This window comes from Pecten maximus, chromosome 4, assembly GCF_902652985.1.
Source record: "Pecten maximus chromosome 4, xPecMax1.1, whole genome shotgun sequence".
Taxonomy (NCBI): Eukaryota; Metazoa; Mollusca; class Bivalvia; order Pectinida; family Pectinidae; genus Pecten; species Pecten maximus.
In genome coordinates this window covers 13,830,706-13,852,850 of record NC_047018.1, presented here as the reverse complement: position 1 = coordinate 13,852,850, position 22,145 = coordinate 13,830,706, and the positions used below count along the sequence as shown (strand labels likewise).

At 39.5% G+C, this 22,145-nt stretch overlaps 1 protein-coding gene across 4 annotated transcripts in view; it reads right to left on the bottom strand.

The window, feature by feature from the left end:
- LOC117325305 (potassium voltage-gated channel subfamily B member 2-like) overlaps positions 1-22,145 on the bottom strand; it is a 184,738-nt gene that overhangs the window by 32,257 nt on the left and 130,336 nt on the right. The gene's annotated exons all lie outside the window — the stretch shown is intronic.

Sequence of the window (22,145 nt, the reverse complement as noted above, 5' to 3'; positions counted from 1 at the left end):
GCAATTCATTGGAGGATAAGTGACATTTCCCTTTTTCACTGTTCCCAATCCGCTAGAAATAAGTACTACTCTCAGATTGGAAGTCTATTTAATTCTACAATAACATCTGCTTGTACATGAAACAGTGATTCGAGCTGAGGAGGAGGCACATAGACTTTGTATGAGTAGTATGGGCGTCTATTTAACCCCAACCTGACCTACATTAACCCTAACTTGACCTACATTTGAGCGCGTCATTGGTCAGGTTGGGGTTAAATAGACGCCCATACTACTTGTATGGTCTACAAATATACTCTATCGTGATAATCTATATAGGGTAAAGGACCTTAGCTGTCACTGATAGGACGTTAAACACGGTAAAGGACCTTAGCTGTCACTGATAGGACGTTAAACAAGGTAAAGGACCTTATCTGTCACTGATAGGACGTTAAACAAGGTAAAGGACCTTAGCTGTCACTGATAGGACGTTAAACACGGTAAAGGACCTTAGCTGTCACTAATAGGACGTTACACAAGGTAAAGGACCTTAGCTGTCACTGATAGGACGTTAAACAAGGTAAAGGACCTTAGCTGTCACTGATAGGACGTTAAACAAGGTAAAGGACGTTAAACACGGTAAAGGACCTTAGCTGTCACTGATAGGACGTTAAACAAGGTAAAGGACGTTAAACACGGTAAAGGACCTTAGCTGTCACTGATAGGACGTTAAACAAGGTAAAGGACCTTAGCTGTCACTGATAGGACGTTAAACAAGGTAAAGGACCTTAGCTGTCACTGATAGGACGTTAAACAAGGTAAAGGACCTTAGCTGTCACTGATAGGACGTTAAACAAGGTAAAGGACCTCAGCTGTCACTGATAGGACGTTAAACACGGTAAAGGACCTTAGCTGTCACTGATAGGACGTTAAACAAGGTAAAGGACCTTAGCTGTCACTGATAGGACGTTAAACACGGTAAAGGACGTTAAACAAGGTAAAGGACCTTAGCTGTCACTGATAGGACGTTAAACACGGTAAAGGACCTTAGCTGTCACTGATAGGACGTTAAACAAGGTAAAGGACCTTAGTTGTCACTGATAGGACGTTAAACAAGGTAAAGGACGTTAAACAAGGTAAAGGACCTTAGCTGTCACTGATTGGACGTTAAACACGGTAAAGGACCTTAGCTGTCACTAATAGGACGTTAAACAATACTAAATTATTGTTATCATAGATACGCTAATTAAGTTGAATTGAATATAACCGAACATTGAGCAATTCATGCCGTATAAAAGTCGCCTCCACGTGCACGTAGGTAACACGGACCAGACGTCAATGTGGATATGTAACATAGCTTTGTTACATCACAAACATTCACACGGCTCATCGTCTGGGGGTGGTCTCGGCGTTAACATTGGTACCACTACATCGTCCCGGGGATAGCCTCGGCCTTTAACGAAAATCTACCGTCATAGAAATTGTGATGTGTTCACTACCTTTTTTAATGATTCTGTATAGACTATATTTCAACTGTAAATTCCAGTGTAGCAACTTTTATCGGAGTTCCCATCAAACGTTGTGCCACACATCCGCTTCCGGTGTACCGATGGTATATACGTCAATTAAGTAAAGCATAGCATGTGTACGTCACAACTAAAACATTCCAATAAAATCTAATTCCGCACGTGTACAATGTTATAGGGAACATTATACATTGTATTTATATGTTTATTACATAATGCGTTTGATTTTCCATACCTATACGCATAAGCTATATTTTGAACTGTGCACGGCTAAACTGAACTATTGCATGGTCACGTGCGAACTATCGAACACCGCGTGACGTTTCGCAATTTAGTCCTACCCTTTCAAGCGTCTTAGTCACTCAGATGTCAACACTGCCAGACGACAGTCAGGGCGACTTCTAGGCCTACAGGAAAGTCGAGATTTCAGTAATTGTAAGTGTGTTTTAGTGAATTATGTAATAAAATAATTATAGCATGGGGGTTCTGTGCAACAATCCAGAATGTTTGACCCTCAATACCGGTAATCGATCGATGTTCTATTGTACTCGGCCGATTCTGGACTATTGCACAGACGCCAATGATATACATGTACTTGTATATCATACACTGTATATGATAATAGTGCCCTTCCCGTATTGTACATATATACTCCGAACTCTATAGTGGCACAATGGAAAAACAGTTATCAGATAATCAGAACATGCTTAGAAAAGACATCAAGAGAGAAGGCTCGCGTGCGGTTGTCACATTCAAGTACATAACACACATGTTTCCTTGTCTGATGCCTCGCACACATCCAGCCGACAGATATGGTTTAGATTTATACCTCACACACACACCAGACGACAGATATGGTTTAGATTTATACCTCTCACACACCAGACGACAGATATGGTTTAGATTTATACCTCACACACACCAGACGACAGATATGGTTTAGATTTATACCACACACACATCAGACGACAGATATGGTTTAGATTTATACCTCACACACACCAGACGACAGATATGGTTTAGATTTATACCTCACACACACACACACCAGACGACAGATATGGTTTAGATTTATACCTCACACACACAAACTCCTACCCAGAGCTATAGAACCCGAAGTGTTTCAGTATTATCATAATTTTTTCCCCAGATGTATTTGCTTTTAAATCAACATGAACATTCAATAAAATGTATGCTATGCCTTTGCTATTTTCTTCTGCATAAAACCATTACCCAGAAAATGAAATACATGTTCTGTTTTACCGAAGTATCTCCGAAAGATTTGTACAATGAAGGTCGGGTGGCACACACTTGCTTTTCACCTAAGCGGCCGGGGTTCGACTCCCCGATCGGACGTGAAAAGGTATGGGGTCATCTGCCTGACCACGTGGGTTTTCCCCGGGTACTCCGGTTTCCTCCCACAGTAAGACCCCTCGCGCTCTTCCATCCGGGCTAACAAGCGTGATTAATGTAAGTTAATATAACTTGTTTCGCAATTGTTGTAAAAAAAAAATAAAGTTGATATAATGAAGGTCCACCGGAGTTCTCACTCGCCGGGGTCGCGTGTCACCCGGCATGTTCTGTGTGTTATAGCTGTATCAGTCTAATTTGCCACACAGATATGCGACAGGAGGAATCTAACTGCAGCACTGCCAGCATCTCCGACCGCCATCTCTCACAGTTCAACATGCAGGTTACCCACTTTTTCAACAAGATGCACACACGTGCATTCCAGCTGTCGTAGTTGACATAATACAAACATTCACCGTGTATTGTCGGATTTCTACCGACATGATGACGGTGGGACATATCCCTTGTCAATGGCCGGATTATCATATCAATATGTTTGTTTATCATCATATTGTTTCAGTTAATGTTCTGAGAACATTCTGGTGTACAAACAACACTTATATAGACTATTTCTATAATTGACATTTTTCAGCTACGTATTACTGCCTCCAAAATCATGTTATGAAACGTTTATTAAATGTCTAAAAACAGTGGTTGTAATCCCACTATGGCATACTTGCCCCATATTGACAGACTCTGTATAGCTGTCTGTCTGTTTATCAACAATCGGATATCATATCCATATAAAGGTTTTATTCTGATTTTAGAGGTTTTAAATCAGCATGTCAGTCAGGTCACATGAGAACGGGTGTCAATGAGACACCAATAGCCAGGGTACCAATAAACAGATGAATGGTATAACTCTGTTAAACAGATCAATTATATACATAGTATACCCCAGTAATCAGATTAATGATATACCCCAGTAAACAGATTAATGGTATACCCCAGTAAACATATTGTTAGTATACCCCAGTAAATAGATTGTTAGTATACCCCAGTAAACAGATTGTAAGTATACCACAGATTGTTAGTATACCCCAGTAAACAGATTGTTAGTATACCCCAGTAAACAGATTAATGGTATACCCCAGTAAACAGATTAATGATATACCCCAATAAACAGATTAATGGTATACCCCAGTAAACAGATTAATGATATACCCCAATAAACAGATTAATGGTATACCCCAGTAAACAGATTAATGATATACCCCAGTAAACAGATTAATGGTATACCCCAGTAAACAGATTAATGATATACCCCAGTAAACAGATTAATGGTATACCCCAGTAAACAGATTAATGGTATACCTCAGTAAACAGATTAATGATATACCCCAATAAACAGATTAATGGTATACCCCAGTAAACAGATTAATGATATACCCCAGTAAACAGATTAATGGTATACCCCAGTAAACAGATTTATGGTATACCCTAGTAAATGGATTAATGGTAAACCCCAGTAAACGGATTAATGATATACCCCAGTAAACAGATTAATGGTATACCCCAGTAAACAGATTAATGATATACCCCAGTAAACAGATTAATGGTATACCCCAGTAAACAGATTGATGGTATACCCCAGTAAACGGATTAATGGTAAACCCCAGTAAACGGATTAATGATATACCCCAGTAAACAGATTAATGGTATACCCAAGTAAACATATTTATGGTATACCCTAGTAAACGGATTAATGGTAATCCCCAGTAAACGGATTAATGGAATACCCAAGTAAACAGATTAATGGTATACCCCAGTAAACGGATTAATGGAATACCCCAGTAAACAGGTTAATGGTATACCCCAGTAAACAGATTAATGATATACCCCAGTAAACAGATTAATGGTATACCCCAGTAAACAGATTGATGGTATACCCCAGTAAACGGATTAATGGTAAACCCCAGTAAACGGATTAATGGAATACCCAAGTAAACAGATTAATGTTATACCCAAGTTAACAGATTAATGGTATACACTAGTAAACATATCAATGGTATTCCCCAGTAAACGGATTAATGGAACACCCAAGTTAACAGATTAATGGTATGTCCCAGTAAACAGATTAATGGCATGCCCCAGTAAACAAATTAATAGTATACACCTCCTTCTAGGTGTACACCAGCGTACTACTGTAAACCGCCTTCTAGGTGTTTACCGGCGTACTACTGTAAACCACCTAGAAGGTGTATATACCTGTAGCAGATTGCACTTCCAGATCTGTAATCGATGATAAGGCTGCAGTTTTACCTGCGGCTAAGTGCTTCTCCGTCTTACATGGCTATTTGTAAATATAAAAGCTGTGTTGTCCATGGTAGGTCCAATTATCATAATCTTCACAAGGGAAACGTCTAATGTATACTTAGTAAGCTCTTTTTTGGCAGCACCATTTCGGTAAAGGTGAAATTAGATATGATGAAATGAATGTTGTTCGCTTTGTGATCTTGTTTCTATTTTACCTGTACAAGATGAGAAGATACATTTTCCTCTGATAGCTTTTGGAGATTCGTTTTCACTTTCAAAGTGAATCGAATTATGTACAAGAACATTATACACACTTGAACAATGTTTGCTGGACTTAAGCCGGAAACTACAATAATACATCTTCTGGTTCAGCATTTACTCTGTACTTCTAGCCTTTCAAGTATTTATAAGGCATTTGTTACGGCGCACATTGCTTATATTATTTTAAACAATGGGCCTAGAAAGGGTCACCGAATAGCTGGCGACACGTTGATGTCCAGTTAGTGTTTGGCGACACGTTGATGTCCAGTTAGTGTTTGGCGACACGTTGATGTCCAGTTAGTGTTTGGCGACACGTTGATGTCCAGTTAGTGTTTGGCGACACGTTGATATCCAGTTAGTGTTTGGCGACACGTTGATGTCCAATTAGTGTTTGGCGACACGTTGATTTCCAGTTAGTGTTATCTCTATGATACTAACTTCTATCTCAATACATCATCGGTACGGAAGGTCACATCTCCACCTGGTACAACGAGGTACGGATGTATGTCTGTTCTAAACAACACCGACTCCAAGGCTGTTACCGAGAATATAGTAAACACACCCGGTTTTACAATTAGTTCTCCATACCCTAAAGCGACTCTAGAGTTTGCAGTACTTGTACACGAGTTTTGAAAAATCAAACAGAATTCTTCCCTCTTTTCGTTGTCTAAATGATATGACAACTTCTATGACAAAATTTCTGATTAGCCGCTCTGTTAGTAGTAAATTAAGTCGGTGTGTAGCGGAAAATGTTTGAATGAAGACGCGAGTCACCAGTGAAATGTCAAGACAACAGTCTGAGTAGATCATCAGCCAATGTCTCCAGTTCCTGTCAGCATTCTCAGTATACAATATGTAATTGAGCACCTATATTTTATATGTCTGATAAACATCCTTTCTCAGAAAGGACAAAATATCAAACAGCGGGTACAATATATGTATCAAAACGACTTCCGAAATTCGGTAATTTTCCCGTCCGAGTTTCTTAAAAATCCAATACGCATTACCGTGTTAACAATTTAATTCTTTGAATATTATTGAATATTGAATATTCAACGTTGGTGGCTTGAATTTTAATAATTGACGGGTTAACATTTCAATAATCCATTTACAGTTGGTGGGTTAACATTTCCTACTATCCATTGAATGATACGGGGTTGACTTTTTCTATGTTCCACAGAATGCTGAAGGATTCAATCTTCTATAACCACTGCATATCACAGTGAAGTAATTGCTATAACTGACATAAACTTTTCAATAAACCACCAAATGCTGGTGAATCGCTATAAAACTATGAATGTTGGGAGGTTAATACAAAAAGTGTAGGTCCTATCAACCCTTAAACGTTAAGCAATTTAAAGTTCAAAGAATGGAAAGGGTTCTAAGGATTAACAATGGATACACTCCACCGAATGTTTGAACATTAAAAGGCCATATGAATCCATTATACATTCTCAACATTACAATAATCAACAAATTGTTGAGGGTAAATAACTTTAATCCAGTGTATGTTTGTAAACTAAAAGGACCCTTAATTCTCGAGTGAACATCCTTCCTATTATCCATTAAATGTGATGTTCTAAATGTGGACGGATTAAACTTGCGCTGATTATTGAGAGGTTAAAGGGTACTACAATCCAGTGAATGTTGACGGGCTTCCATGGATAATGATTGGTATGCACATTTGTTTCTTCTCGCTAATTGTTTTCACTGACAGGTCCACACGAACGTGATGCGAGAGATCCAGCATTGTAACTCCACAATTACTCAATCTCGTGTGAACTAAATGTTCCTCTCGCGACAAACTGCTGCCAAGAAATTCAACATTACTTCAACCTTTTCACAAAACCATGGCAACGCCAGATTTTTAGCACATGTTCAATGTTGGAATGTCTCGCGCTACTGCAAGGTGTTTACACAGGCATACGGCTGCTCTAGATCTATTACAGTTACCTGACCTCTCTACGTCATATCCACCCGAACATCAAGTACCCGCCCTCATTACATCAGTCACCTAACATTGCCATTCACAGTCACTTGACCTTTCACTTGACCTTTAACCTGACCTGTTTACAATACAGCCACCTGACCTTTCTACATCGTAGTCACTTAACCTCTCTAAATCGTAGTTACCTGACCTAGACTGCATTACCTGCCTTAGTAGAACCACATCTCTGTGATTACCTGCCTTAGTATTACCATATCTAAGTGATTACCTGCCTTAGAATTACCATATCTAAGTGATTACCTGCCTTAGTAGTACCACATCTCTGTGATTATCTGCCTTAGTAGTACCGTATCTAAGTGATTTCCTGCCTTAGTAGTACCACATCTCTGTGATTACCTGACTTAGTTGTACCACATCTCTGTGATTACCTGCCTAAGTAGTACCACAACTCTGTGATTACCTGTCTTAGTAGTACCACATCTCTGTGATTACCTGCCTTAGTAGTACCACATCTCTGTGATTACCTGCCTAAGTAGTACCACAACTCTGTGATTACCTGTCTTAGTAGTACCACAACTCTGTGATTACCTGCCTTAGTAGTACCACATCTCTGTGATTACCTGTCTTAGTAGTACCACATCTCTGTGATTACCTGCCTAAGTAGTACCACATCTCTGTGATTACCTGCCCTAGTAGTACCATAACTCTGTGATTACCTGCCTTAGTATTACCATATCTAAGTGATTACCTGCCTTAGTATTACCATATCTAAGTGATTACCTGCCTTAGTAGTACCACATCTCTGTGATTATCTGCCTTAGTAGTACCAGTAATCTAGTGATTTACCTGCCTTAGTAGTACCACATCTCTGTGATTACCTGACTTAGTAGTACCACATCTCTGTGATTACCTGCCTTAGTAGTACCACATCTCTGTGATTACCTGCCTTAGTAGTACCACATCTCTGTGATTACCTGCCTTAGTAGTACCACATCTCTGTGATTACCTGCCTTAGTAGTACCACACTCTGTGATTACCTGTCTTAGTAGTACCACAACTCTGTGATTACCTGCCTTAGTAGTACCACATCTCTGTGATTACCTGCCTTAGTAGTACCACATCTCTGTGATTACCTGCCTTAGTAGTACCACATCTCTGTGATTACCTGCCTTAGTAGTACCATAACTCTGTGATTACCTGCCTTAGTAGTACCACATCTCTGTGATTACCTGCCTTAGTAGTACCATAACTCTGTGATTACCTGCCTTAGTAGTACCACATCTCTGTGATTACCTGCCTTAGTAGTACCACATCTCTGTGATTACCTGCCTTAGTAGTACCACATCTCTGTGATTACCTGCCTTAGTAGTACCACATCTCTGTGATTACCTGCCTAAGTAGTACCACATCTCTGTAATTACCTGCCTTAGTAGTACCATATATAAGTAATTACCTGCCTTAGTAGTACCACATCTCTGTGATTACCTGCCTTAGTAGTACTAAACTCTGTGATTACCTGCCTTAGTAGTACCACATCTCTGTGATTACCTGTCTTAGTAGTACCACATCTCTGTGATACCTGCCTTAGTAGTACCACAACTCTGTGATTACCTGTCCTTAGTAGTACCACCTCTCTGTGATTACCTGCCTTAGTAGTACCATAACTCGGTGATAACCTGCCTTAGTAGTACCATAACTCGGTGATAACCTGCCTTAGTAGTACCACATCTCTGTGATTACCTGCCTTAGTAGTACCATAACTCGTGATACCTGGCCTTAGTAGTACCACATCTCTGTGATTACCTGCCTTAGTAGTACCACATCTCTGTGATTACCTGCCTTAGTAGTACCACATCTCTGTGATTATCTGCCTTAGTAGTACCACATCTCTGTGATTACCTGCCTTAGTAGTACCACATCTCTGTGATTACCTGCCTTAGTAGTACCACATCTCTGTGATTACCTGCCTTAGTAGTACCACAACTCTGTGATTACCTGTCTTAGTAGTACCACATCTCTGTGATTACCTGCCTTAGTAGTACCATAACTCGGTGATTACCTGCCTTAGTAGTACCATAACTCGGTGATAACCTGCCTTAGTAGTACCACATCTCTGTGATTACCTGCCTTAGTAGTACCATAACTCGGTGATAACCTGCCTTAGTAGTACCACATCTCTGTGATTACCTGCCTTAGTAGTACCATAACTCGGTGATAACCTGCCTTAGTAGTACCACATCTCTGTGATTATCTGCCTTAGTAGTACCACATCTCTGTGATTACCTGCCTTAGTAGTACCACATCTCTGTGATTACCTGCCTTAGTAGTACCACATCTCTGTGATTACCTGCCTTAGTAGTACTACATCTCTGTGATTACCTGCCTTAGTAGTACCATAACTCGGTGATAACCTGCCTTAGTAGTACCACCTCTCTGTGATTACCTGCCTTAGTAGTACCATAACTCGGTGATAACCTGCCTTAGTAGTACCACCTCTCTGTGATTACCTGCCTTAGTAGTACCATAACTCGGTGATTACCTGCCTTAGTAGTACCATAACTCGGTGTTATACCACAGGAACAAAGCCTAGCTAGATAGTACCACGTGTTATACCACAGGAACAAAGCCAGGCTAGATAGTACCACGTGTTATACCACATATAGTACCACGTGTTATATACCACAGGAACAAAGCCAAGCTAGATAGTACCACGTGTTATACCACAGGAACAAAGCCAAGCTAGATAGTACCACGTGTTATACCACAGGAACAAAGCCAAGCTAGATAGTACCACGTGTTATACCACAGGAACAAAGCCAAGCTAGATAGTACCACGTGTTATATACCACAGGAACAAAGCCAAGCTAGATAGTACCACGTGTTATACCACAGGAACAAAGCCAGGCTAGATAGTACCACGTGTTATACCACAGATAGTACCACGTGTTATATACCACAGGAACAAAGCCAGGCTAGATAGTACCACGTGTTATATACCACAGGAACAAAGCCAGGCTAGATAGTACCACGTGTTATACCACAGGAACAAAGCCAAGCTAGATAGTACCACGTGTTATACCACAGATAGTACCACGTGTTATATACCACAGGAACAAAGCCAGGCTAGATAGTACCACGTGTTATACCACAGGAACAAAGCCAGGCTAGATAGTACCACGTGTTATACCACATATAGTACCACGTGTTATACCACAGGAACAAAGCCAAGCTAGATAGTACCGGGTATCTTACATCAGGAAACAAAGAGAAACTTAAACGTATTATGTGTATTTGTTTGTTTACATCGAGATCCGAGCCTTGATCAGTTTCCATGCCTTTAGGATGTAGGGATTTTTTCAAAACAAACGAAATTCGCATTAATTTCTCACTTCAATGCTACTTTAGCAGTGATGAACCAAAGTGTATATATTTCCTTTCGTCCTCGCCAAAATCATCGTCGAAAACAAGCCTCAAAAACAGCTTTCTGAGAAATTATCATGGAATCAAACGTCTTAATGATATAGCTTGTATATTCCCGACCACTTGTTACATGACCTATTTTCTGTTGCGGAGCTATACGCGTCAACATGTGGAAGTGATCTGTCAGCGCCATTACAAACGATCGGCGACCTACGCGTCAATCTATAATGCTACATACAAGGCGAAGACACTTGTCTGGGAAGACCAGGCGCACAGCTATATACCATTATGTGTTGTGACTTGATATATAAGGCATTATTTAACGTCATTTCTCCTTATTGATTATATTCCTATTGTCGGACGCAAACGGCCATATTTCTTTGTTTCTATGGAAACGCCAATTGTTCGATGTCTTTTTCTAACACAGCATACAACCTAATCATATGTCCTTATCCAATCGCCCAGCTTTTCCTGGCGCCTGGTGCGCTTGCTCATCTCTAGAATCAATTACAATTACTCATTTTCTCACTCACGTATGCATTTCGTAAAAACTTCAGTTCAGACTACAACTTAGCATCTATATCTAGAAACTTGGAGAATATCAATTATCTCCTGGTACGGAAACCAGGAAAGTCGAAGCTAATGGATGACAAAGCTTTCGGAACTGTGCTGTCTAATGAGGGGCGGCAACAGTCTGGAATTCTGTCCTGTAAAATCCTCGGACAAAATCACGACACAGATATATTGTATACGTACGCGTTCGAATATATATCGGGATGTGGATGTGAACTGACATGAACGACCGTAAGCACCAAATTTGATTACGGTTATACATGCACATGGTAATCAACATTTCTATAAAACCCTGGGCGGTGAGTGGTTGGATGAGCAATTGAGGAATAAGATATAATTTCTGTCAAACCTTGGGAGGGGAGGGTGGTTGGATTTAGCAATTGAGGAATAAGATATAATTTCTGTCAAACCTTGGACGGGAAGGGTGGTTGGATGATGCATTGAGGAATTAGATATTATTCCTGTAAAACCTTGGGTAGGGAGAGTGGTTGGATGGGGAATTCCGTATCATATCTGTAAAACATAGGTGGAAAATTAAATATAATTTCTATATTACATTGGGAGGGAAGATTGGTCGGTGCACGTGACATTCGTTAGCCGCAACAACAAAGTTAACTATAATTCCAGACATGGATGTCGGATGCCTAGTTCCGAAAACAAATTATAACGACTGGTAAATGTGCATTGCCAACATAATGTAATCCGAGCTGTAACACTGATTGCTTTCTGTTTTGTCTTTTTACATAAAAAGTAAAAAGATAACTGATTAAACAAAAGCCTTCTCCAGAGTAGTTAAACAGAAGAAACACTGCACATACTGCTACATGCAATATGGTGTAAACCAACAGGCAAACATGTGTAATTCTACAGGCCAACACGTGTAAATCTACAGGCAAACACGTGTAAATATACAGGCAATCACGTGTAAATCTACATGCCAACACGTGTAATCATATAGGCATTCACGTGTAATCCTACAGGCAATCACGTGTAAATCTACAGGCCAACACGTGTAATCCTACAGGCCAACACGTGTAATCCTTCAGGCAATCACGTGTTATCCTACAGGCCAACACGTGTAATCCTGCAGCAAGACACGTATAATCCTTCAGGCAATCACGTGTAAATCTACAGGCCAACACGTGTAATTCTACATGCCAACACGTGTAATACTATAGGCATTCATGTGTAATCTTACAGACACCCACGTGTAATCCTACAGGTAATCACGTGTAATCTTACAGGTAATCACGTGTAATCCTACAGACTAACACGTGTAATCCTACAGGTAATCACATGTAATCCTACAGGCTAACACGTGTAATCCTACAGGCAATCATGTGCTATCCTACAGGTAATCACATGTAATCCTACAGGCTAACACGTGTAATCCTACAGGTAATCACGTGTAATCCTACAGGTAATCACATGTAATCCTACAGGCTAACACGTGTAATCCTACAGGCAATCATGTGCTATCCTACAGGTAATCACGTGTAATCCTACAGCACAACACGTACCAGTCAACACATCACAGTAACATATCCACATCCAGTAACACGTCCTACAGGTAATCACAGTGTAATCCTACAGGTATACACATGTAACCCTACAGTCTAACACAGTAATGTAATCCTACAGGCAATCATGTGCTACTCAGTAATCAGTGTATCTACAGTAACACGTGTAATCCTACAGGTACACACATGTAATCCTACAGTAATCACAGTTAATCACAGTACAGTAACATCAGAACATGTAATCCTACAGGCTAACACGTATACATCCTACAGGCATCATGTCTATCCTCACAGTACATTTGTACATACATGTTCAGTAACACATCACTACATCACAGTAACACAGTCACTACATCACAGGTAACAAGTCACTAATCACGTAACAGGTAATCAGTAACACAGTCACTACATCACAGTAACACAGTCACTACATCACAGTAACATAGTCACTACATCACAGCAACACGGTCATTACATCACAGTAACACAGTCACTACATCACAGTAACACAGTCACTACATCACAGTAACACAGTCACTACATCACAGTAACACAGTCACTACATCACAGTAACACAGTCACTATATCACAGTAACACAGTCACTATATCACAGTAACATAGTCACTACATCACAGTAACATAGTCACTACATCACAGTAACACAGTCACTACATCACAGTAACATGGTCACTACATCACAGTAACACAGTCACTACATCACAGTAACACAGTCACTACATCACAGTAACATAGTCACTACATCACAGTAACACAGTCACTACATCACAGTAACACAGTCACTACATCACAGTAACACAGTCACTACATCACAGTAACACAGTCACTACATCACAGTAACACAGTCACTACATCACAGTAACATAGTCACTACATCACAGTAACATAGTCACATCACAGTAACATAGTCACTACATCACAATTACATTCAACACCAGTACCAAGAAAATCAATTTTTATTTCGTTGATATCAGACAAAACGTGTGTATTACATGGAGTACACGGACTAGTCCATCACCTGATAACATCCGAGAGTAAAACAAACGAGATTTGTATAGTTTTCTATCACATTTTGCATATATATCATTATTTATCATATGAATCAGACGTGCAATTTCTTAACAACTCTCCGCTGTGTTACACAGTAAGCTGACGTTCACAATTGACGGTTCCAATTCAAGTTAATCATGGGAGATATTGTAGTCGTGAGCATGAGACATATTTTACGTGACACGCCTTTCGCACGTAACAGAGACCCGCAAGGAATCATGGGAGTTATTGTGATCGTGGTAAGCTTTTCTGTTTTCAATGCGGCGCACAGAATCATTGGATATATGTCACGTGACAAGCTTTTCCATTTTCGGCGCACAGAATCATTGGAGATATGTTACTTGATAAGTAATTCCCATGGTAACAGAGTAACGCATGGAGTCATGGGAGATATGTTACATGGTAAGTAATTCCCATGGTAACAGAGTAACGCATGGAGTCATGGGAGATATGTTACTTGATAAGTAATTCCCATGGTAACAGAGTAACGCATGGAGTCATGGGAGATATGTTACTTGATAAGTAATTCCCATGGTAACAGAGTAACGCATGGAGTCATGGGAGATATGTTACTTGATAAGTAATTCCCATGGTAACAGAGTAACGCATGGAGTCATGGGAGATATGTTACTTGATAAGTAATTCCCATGGTAACAGAGTAACGCATGGAGTCATGGGAGATATGTTACGTGGTAAGTAATTCCCATGGTAACAGGTAAGCAGGAGTCATGGGATTGTTCATGGTAAGTAATCCCATGGTAACAGAGTAACGCAGGGAATCATGGGAGATATGTTACGTTGTAAGTAATTCCCATGGTAACAGAGTAACGCAGGGAATCATGGGAGATATGTTACATGGTAAGTAATTCCCATGGTAACAGAGTAACGCAGGGAATCATGGGAGATATGTTACGTGGTAAGTAATTCCCATGGTAACAGAGTAACGCATGGAATCATGGGAGATATGTTACGTGGTAAGTAATTCCCATGGTAACAGAGTAACGCGTGGAATCATGGGAGATATGTTACGTGTAAGTCTTCCATGTGGTAACAGAGCAGCGCAAGGAATACTGGGAGCACTAACAAGTATTTAAAACAAAGAAAAACAATAACACCCACAATAGCATGACGTCAATTAGAGTGTAAACACCTTAAGTGACGTGTGAACTGTTGGTACTTCGCGGGGCTTCCTTATCCCGTATCTAACTATAAATTGTGTGAATTTGAAAATAGCACAATTTTGAAAGATGCGGGTTATTTTTTTTAAATATAACATTTTAAACTTGAAAACTAGAAATCATATAGAAGGAAGCAGTTATGAAAACATTAGTAGCCGGTCATGGTTAACAGAGGTGTTTAGATACATGTATCTTGTCTGTAGTGAATTATGACAAACATCCTGATACATATCCTTATACTTACGAACCTCCTAGATTTGTTTATCAACCACCATATCATACCAAACTTGATTGCTTGTCACATTACCGCCCATCGTCGAGATATATATAATATCTGGAGGTATTACCCATTGGCCTGATGAACTAGTCAGTGACATGGACAGGCTACCAAATGGCCTGATGAACTAGTCAATGACATGGATAGACTACCAAATGGCCTGGTGAACTAGTCAGTGACATGGACAGGCTACCAAATGGCCTGATGAACTAGTCAATGACATGGATAGACTACCAAATGGCCTGATGAACTAGTCAGTGACATGGACAGACTACCAAATGGCCTGATGAACTAGTCAGTGACATGGACAGGCTACCAAATGGCCTGGTGAACTAGTCAATGACATGGACAGGCTACCAAATGGCCTGATGAACTAGTCAGTAACATGGACAGACTACCAAATGGCCTGATGAACTAATCAGTAACATGGACAGGCTACCAAATGGCCTGGTGAACTAGTCAATGACATGGACAGGCTACCAAATGGCCTGATGAACTAGTCAGTAACATGGATAGACTACCAAATGGCCTGATGAACTAATCAGTAACATGGATAGACTACCAAATGGCCTGGTGAACTAGTCAATAACATGGACAGACTACCAAATGGCCTGGTGAACTAGTCAGTGACATGGACAGACTACCAAATGGCCTGATGAACTAGTCAGTGACATGGATATACTACCAAATGGCCTGATGAACTAGTCAGTGACATGGATAGACTACCAAATGGCCTGATGAACTAGTCAGTGACATGGACAGACTACCAAATGGCCTGATGAACTAGTCAGTGACATGGATAGACTACCAAATGGCCTGATGAACTAGTCAGTGACATGGATAGACTACCAAATGGCCTGGTGAACTAGTCAGTGACATGGACAGACTACCAAATGGCCTGATGAACTAGTCAGTAACATGGACAGGCTACCAAATGGCCTGATGAACTAGTCAGTGACATGGATAGACTACCAAATGGCCTGATGAACTAGTCAGTAACATGGATAGACTACCAAATGGCCTGATGAACTAGTCAGTAACATGGACAGACTACCAAATGGCCTGATGAACTAGTCAGTAACATGGACAGGCTACCAAATGGCCTGTTGAACTAGTCAATGACATGGACAGACTACCAAATGGCCAGATGAACTAGTCAGTAACATGGACAGACTACCAAATGGCCTGATGAACTAGTCAGTGACATGGACAGGCTACCAAATGGCCTGTTGAACTAGTCAATGACATGGATAGACTACCAAATGGCCTGATGAACTAGTCAGTGACATGGACAGGCTACCAAATGGCCTGATGAACTAGTCAATGGCATGGATAGACTACCAAATGGCCTGGTGAACTAGTTAATAATTTTCATTTGACATATAATAATTCTTTCTTTAAATATTTAAAATTTCTCTTAACACAATGAGTATATGACCTTGGAGAACTAACCGTTGTATTGAGACGCACTGAGACATGCACCCAGCGACTTGTATCCGGACAGGCTTTTAGCGAGTATGTTATTTATATACCTCTACAATCTGGACCACAGGGTGTTATTTTGATAACGACATTGATATATCAATTATCAATTGTTTAATGATTAGTTCTTAGTTCTTATCGGCGTCATCAAGCGTCGGTGTGATTTCCCATGTCGTTAAAACGCTTATTTCCCAAGGGTTTCGCCTGCAGCAGTGTCTGTCCAGTCACGTGCAGCCGTGTCTATCTAGTACGTGTATCAACGTGCACCTGTATCTAAAATCTATTAATGCACGTTCAAGTAATTCATATATTGATTCTGGTTATATACACGTAAATCTCTCTAATGAGTGACGTCATCGTCTTCCCAAAACACGTGTAATATAGACATGGCTGTTTATAAGTTTTTATCGGAGTCATAAGCTACAAGATTATCAGCTTCATCACAAGACACAAGACACTAGAATATCAGATCCTGTTGATAGATTAATGATACTCAGTTTCGTCCCCTCAATAAATTATCTGACAACTATTCGAAGAAAGCAAATAAGGTCAAGATGTTGGCAATCAGAAGTACAACTGTAACCTTCTCGTGCGCGCGAGCCATCACTGACGCCATGACGCCTATTCTGGCATTGTAGTCTTTGTAAAGCGTTCTACTTGTATCAATATATGCATTATAATGCCTTCTTATAAATAAAATTACAAAAATGACAATGTCATCTGAATCCACGTCTATATCACAACCGTAGAAGGAAGATTCTTATCATCTCCGTCTTTCCGTTATTCCGCATTTCTGCCCAATCTGCAATTAGTTGTACCACTCGGAGAAATATGATTTCCCACGTGACAATTGAGTCTGTCTGTCGCCAAATAGCATTCGTCGGAAGTGACGTAATATGCCATAAATCCAAATGTGGTGATAGCCCATGCCTTGTGTGGCGTATGTTGACGACAAGCCTCGTTTCCATCAGACCATTGACTACATTGGCGATCGTTTCCTTATGATTTAGGTTCCATATAAAAATTAACATCTAAATATCGTGAAGCTCGGTAAGACTGACCACAGTCGTGGTGATTTGTCCATTTCAGACACATATCTGCCATTTCCAAAATTATCTCAGTTTAGATTCGAAGAAACACAATAATACATACCATCAACACACATACATATTGATACATGTATATATATAACAGATGAAATAGTCTATCAGGACGTATTTGTAAGCATTGTGAATTACTTAAGCGTGAATGTATAATTATTATTACATCCCATATATATACATGTATGATATATATACTAATTAAGTCGATTATCAATATCCGTGTTTTAATTCCTAACTTCATTATTAACTTATCAATATAATGGATTATTTAAACACCATCTGACCACGTACCGTAAACACATAACTATCGCTTTATCAAGCCGACCACAGGCACCCTATTGATTTTCCTGTATGAAGCCATGTTGACTTTGACGAGTAAAAATCGACATTATTAAAGTATATACCTTCCGGTCCATTACCACCGTAAGTTACAACAATTATCCGTAACGTAAGGGACTAATTTCCTGTTGTTGTTTATCAAATGTAGGACACTCATGTTTTAGAATAGATGCTGTTCAACGGAGTCAACCAAACACGGAAATAGTCCTCAGCTAGCCCCAAACACATCCTCTGTCCTTAACCGACTCTAAATTTCCTCTAAGGAAGCAAACTGTTCAACTGCCATATAAACGGCATACATATACATATATATTTACATTCTGTGTTGCATTTGTCTATACGTCGTTAGTAAACCAAATTGTATGCATGAGACTGTATACTACAATTTACAGTGATTCGGTCAGTGTAGGAATACAGCTCCAGGTGTTGTAGGTTAAACAATGGCCGCCAGTTACTTTCGGCCTAGAGGGCTTTCGAATGCTAGCATTTATTTACAGGAGCCACAACGAAAAATAAGGCAACTTCACAAGCTATGAGAGTATAATTTTATAATTAAAATAATGCAGTCAACACGAAATTACTTTAAGAGTCATTCTTGACCTTAACAAAATTATCAAATTGTCAATGTCGTCACACTCACAGGGGCTCGTTTCCGACATTAAAAGTCAAGTATTTTTAAACAAAATCTTGTAAAAAATTCGGGAGTATCGACATAGTTTCCGGTTGTGTATGTATTCTGGATTTTAGTTTTGTGGTTATTCACTGATCAATGTCAAAGCCTGCTGCCTACCTTACAACTTCGAGCCCCTGTGAAGTTGAAAATCGTCTACTAAGTTAGCGACACTGATGTGACCGGTTAGACTTGAATCTGTTTCGAACGAAATGGCCTTAGAATCGTTTTCACCTACTGTCAAGACGTCTTTCATTAAGAATTTTAGAGCTTATATTCTGAAAATAACGTAAATTCAGTCGATAGAAACACAAGTGTTTCCGAGGAACCGAGTCTGTCCTGTACAATGCCCGTTCAACGCCGCATCACTTCTAAATGTAAACTATATATCATTGCGCAGAAAAAACGGTTTCGATTTTAAACAAACAGAAATTATGCAATTGTGAACAATTTGACGATACCTACAAACGTATATGAAATATAAAATAAAGCCAAATTTGTGCAAAAACCATTATATGTATTTACTATGGACTATATTATTCCTTCCGGAAATTTCGGCTGTTCCGTTATTTGAGCTTGATGACGTCAGTGATAGGGTAAGCGGCAAATTTAAACGCGTCATAACCTACAGTAAATAAAAAATTCTTTATGAATGTAAATATAAGCATTGAACTGTTACCAAATGGTATTTTACAGTCGATATGAATACAATTTGGGTGACAGATAAATATTTCATGGGCGACATTCTATTTATCTGTCACCCAAATTGTATTCATATCGACTGTATACTACCATTTGGTAACAGTTCAATGCTGAAATATGACATGGGTTAACCATCAGACACTCGGCATACATGTGGCCGGGTATACGTACTAATACACATTTGTCAGTAGATTGTCATCTCATTTAGAAATATAAGTAATCGAATTGACTTGTGTATACAAAGCCTTACACATAAATCGTCTATAGAGGTTTATCATTTTCTAACAACACTGCCAATTATATGATTAGTTTGAGTATTCTTATTAGAAAGTAATGGAATAATATAACCCATGGTTTTATGTTACAACAACAGTGCTCCGTCTCTACCATGACGCCGTTAATGGACTCTGCTATTCTACCGTGACAGGAATCCAGGAAACAGGTGACGAGCCAGCTAGAGGTTAGCCAGCATCAGTGGCACAACATACAAATCAACAAATCAATTTAATTAACCATTGTGGGAAACCCCACATATATCGCATGTGGAGGGCGTGTGTCAGTTATAATGAGCCGTCAGAACCAGTGTCAATATACGCCCGTGTATCATACGGTTCACAGCTAGCTGTTTCTTTTTAATGTGATTATTTTGAGACCAAAGTTTAAGAAGCACAATAAAAAAAAAATATTTTAACAAGATTTCACTTAAATTAATTCAATATTTCTTTTGGTGAATGAAATGACAGCTAAATATTGTACAATGTAACAATGCATAAAAGGGAACCGTTCTACTGCAGACTTCCAGGAAAATACCAAAGTTCCGTTCTACTGCAGACCTCCAGGAAAATACCAAAGTTCCGTTCTACTGCAGACTTCCAGGAAAATACCAAAGTTCCGTTCTACTGCAGACTTCCAGGAAAATACCAAAGTCCCGTTCTACTGCAGACCTCCAGGAAAATACCAAAGTTCAGACATAAAACATTTTGCCTCCCGATGTCCACTCCTTCTCTCATTGACTTAATTGGACGGTCAAGTGTCCAGCTTGATCAGGAATATACTTTGCTTTAAATAGTTCCGTCGAAAGTCTTTATTAGAGAGAGAGAGAGAGTGACGCGATGATACCGAAAGCGAGGATACTGTACCAGTATCATGGTCTTAGTGTGATCTTTATCAAAGATTCAATGTTAATTTATTTTGGATAGAAGTTTTCATTTATTAGATCGGTCAAGGATTTCCACTTATATATATGTTTAGCACATTTTCCGAAACCCAGCGTTTTGTGAAATTCAATTATATATAGACAATCTTAAATTAGCATTTTGTGCCATTTAGTCCGAAAAGTGTAACTTGTTTCGGCAGTCTTCAATATGAGCATATTGTTAAGAAGAATTTTCAATACGATCTCATTTGTACATTAAACCTGAGATCGGAGAAGGGTATATTGATGTTTAGCATGAAAGATAAACCATTTTGCACCCATGTGATAAGTCGTTGTTTCCAGCTCGGGACACAGAGATTGTAAATGAGTCAATTTCCTGGGGGTACATTGTAACCCTCACTCGAGGGTTGAGGGTGAAACACATGAGCACGTGCGACATTGTTTATTACAGTCTTATTACGAAGCGTGTCCCTGATTGTAGTGTAATTGGAACAGATCAATGGGATCCAGGTCACTGTCCTCGTTCTTTGTATTCAGATCCATTCAACAAGGTGTCGTTACTACAGGCTAGTGAAGTGGTCCGACCAGTATCATATTGTATGTCAGCAACATATCATCCAATGGAAACCCAACATTATATACCGGAAACTGCATGGCATGCCGAAACATTTTCTCTCTCACTTGAAATCCCAATTTGTATCAAGAAAACCAATATTGTATACCGAACACATCATATTGTACACCGGATATATAATATTGTAGACAGGGAATATCACATTGTATAACGGAATCCCGATATTGTATACTAAACATCATATTGTATACCGGACACATCATTTTGTATACCGGAAACAGCATAGTGTATACCGGAAACAACACATTGTACATCTAAACATCATAGTGTATACCGGAAACAGCATACACATTGTACACCTAAACATCATAGTGTATACCGGAAACAGCATAGTGTTTACCGGAAACAACACATTGTATACCTAAACATCATATTGTATACCGGAAACAGCATAGTATATACCGAAAACAACACATTGTATACCTAAAAATCATAGTGTATACCGGAAACAGCATAGTGTATACCGGAAACAGCATAGTGTATACTGGAAACAGCACAGTGTATACCGGAAACAGCATAGTGTATACCGGAACCAACACATTGTATACCTAAACATCATAGTGTATACCGGAAACAACATACCTAAACATCATAGTGTATACCGGAAGCAGCATAGTATATACCGGAAACAATACATTGTATACCTAAACATCATAGTGTATACCGGAAACAGCATAGTGTATACCGGAAACAGCATAGTGCATA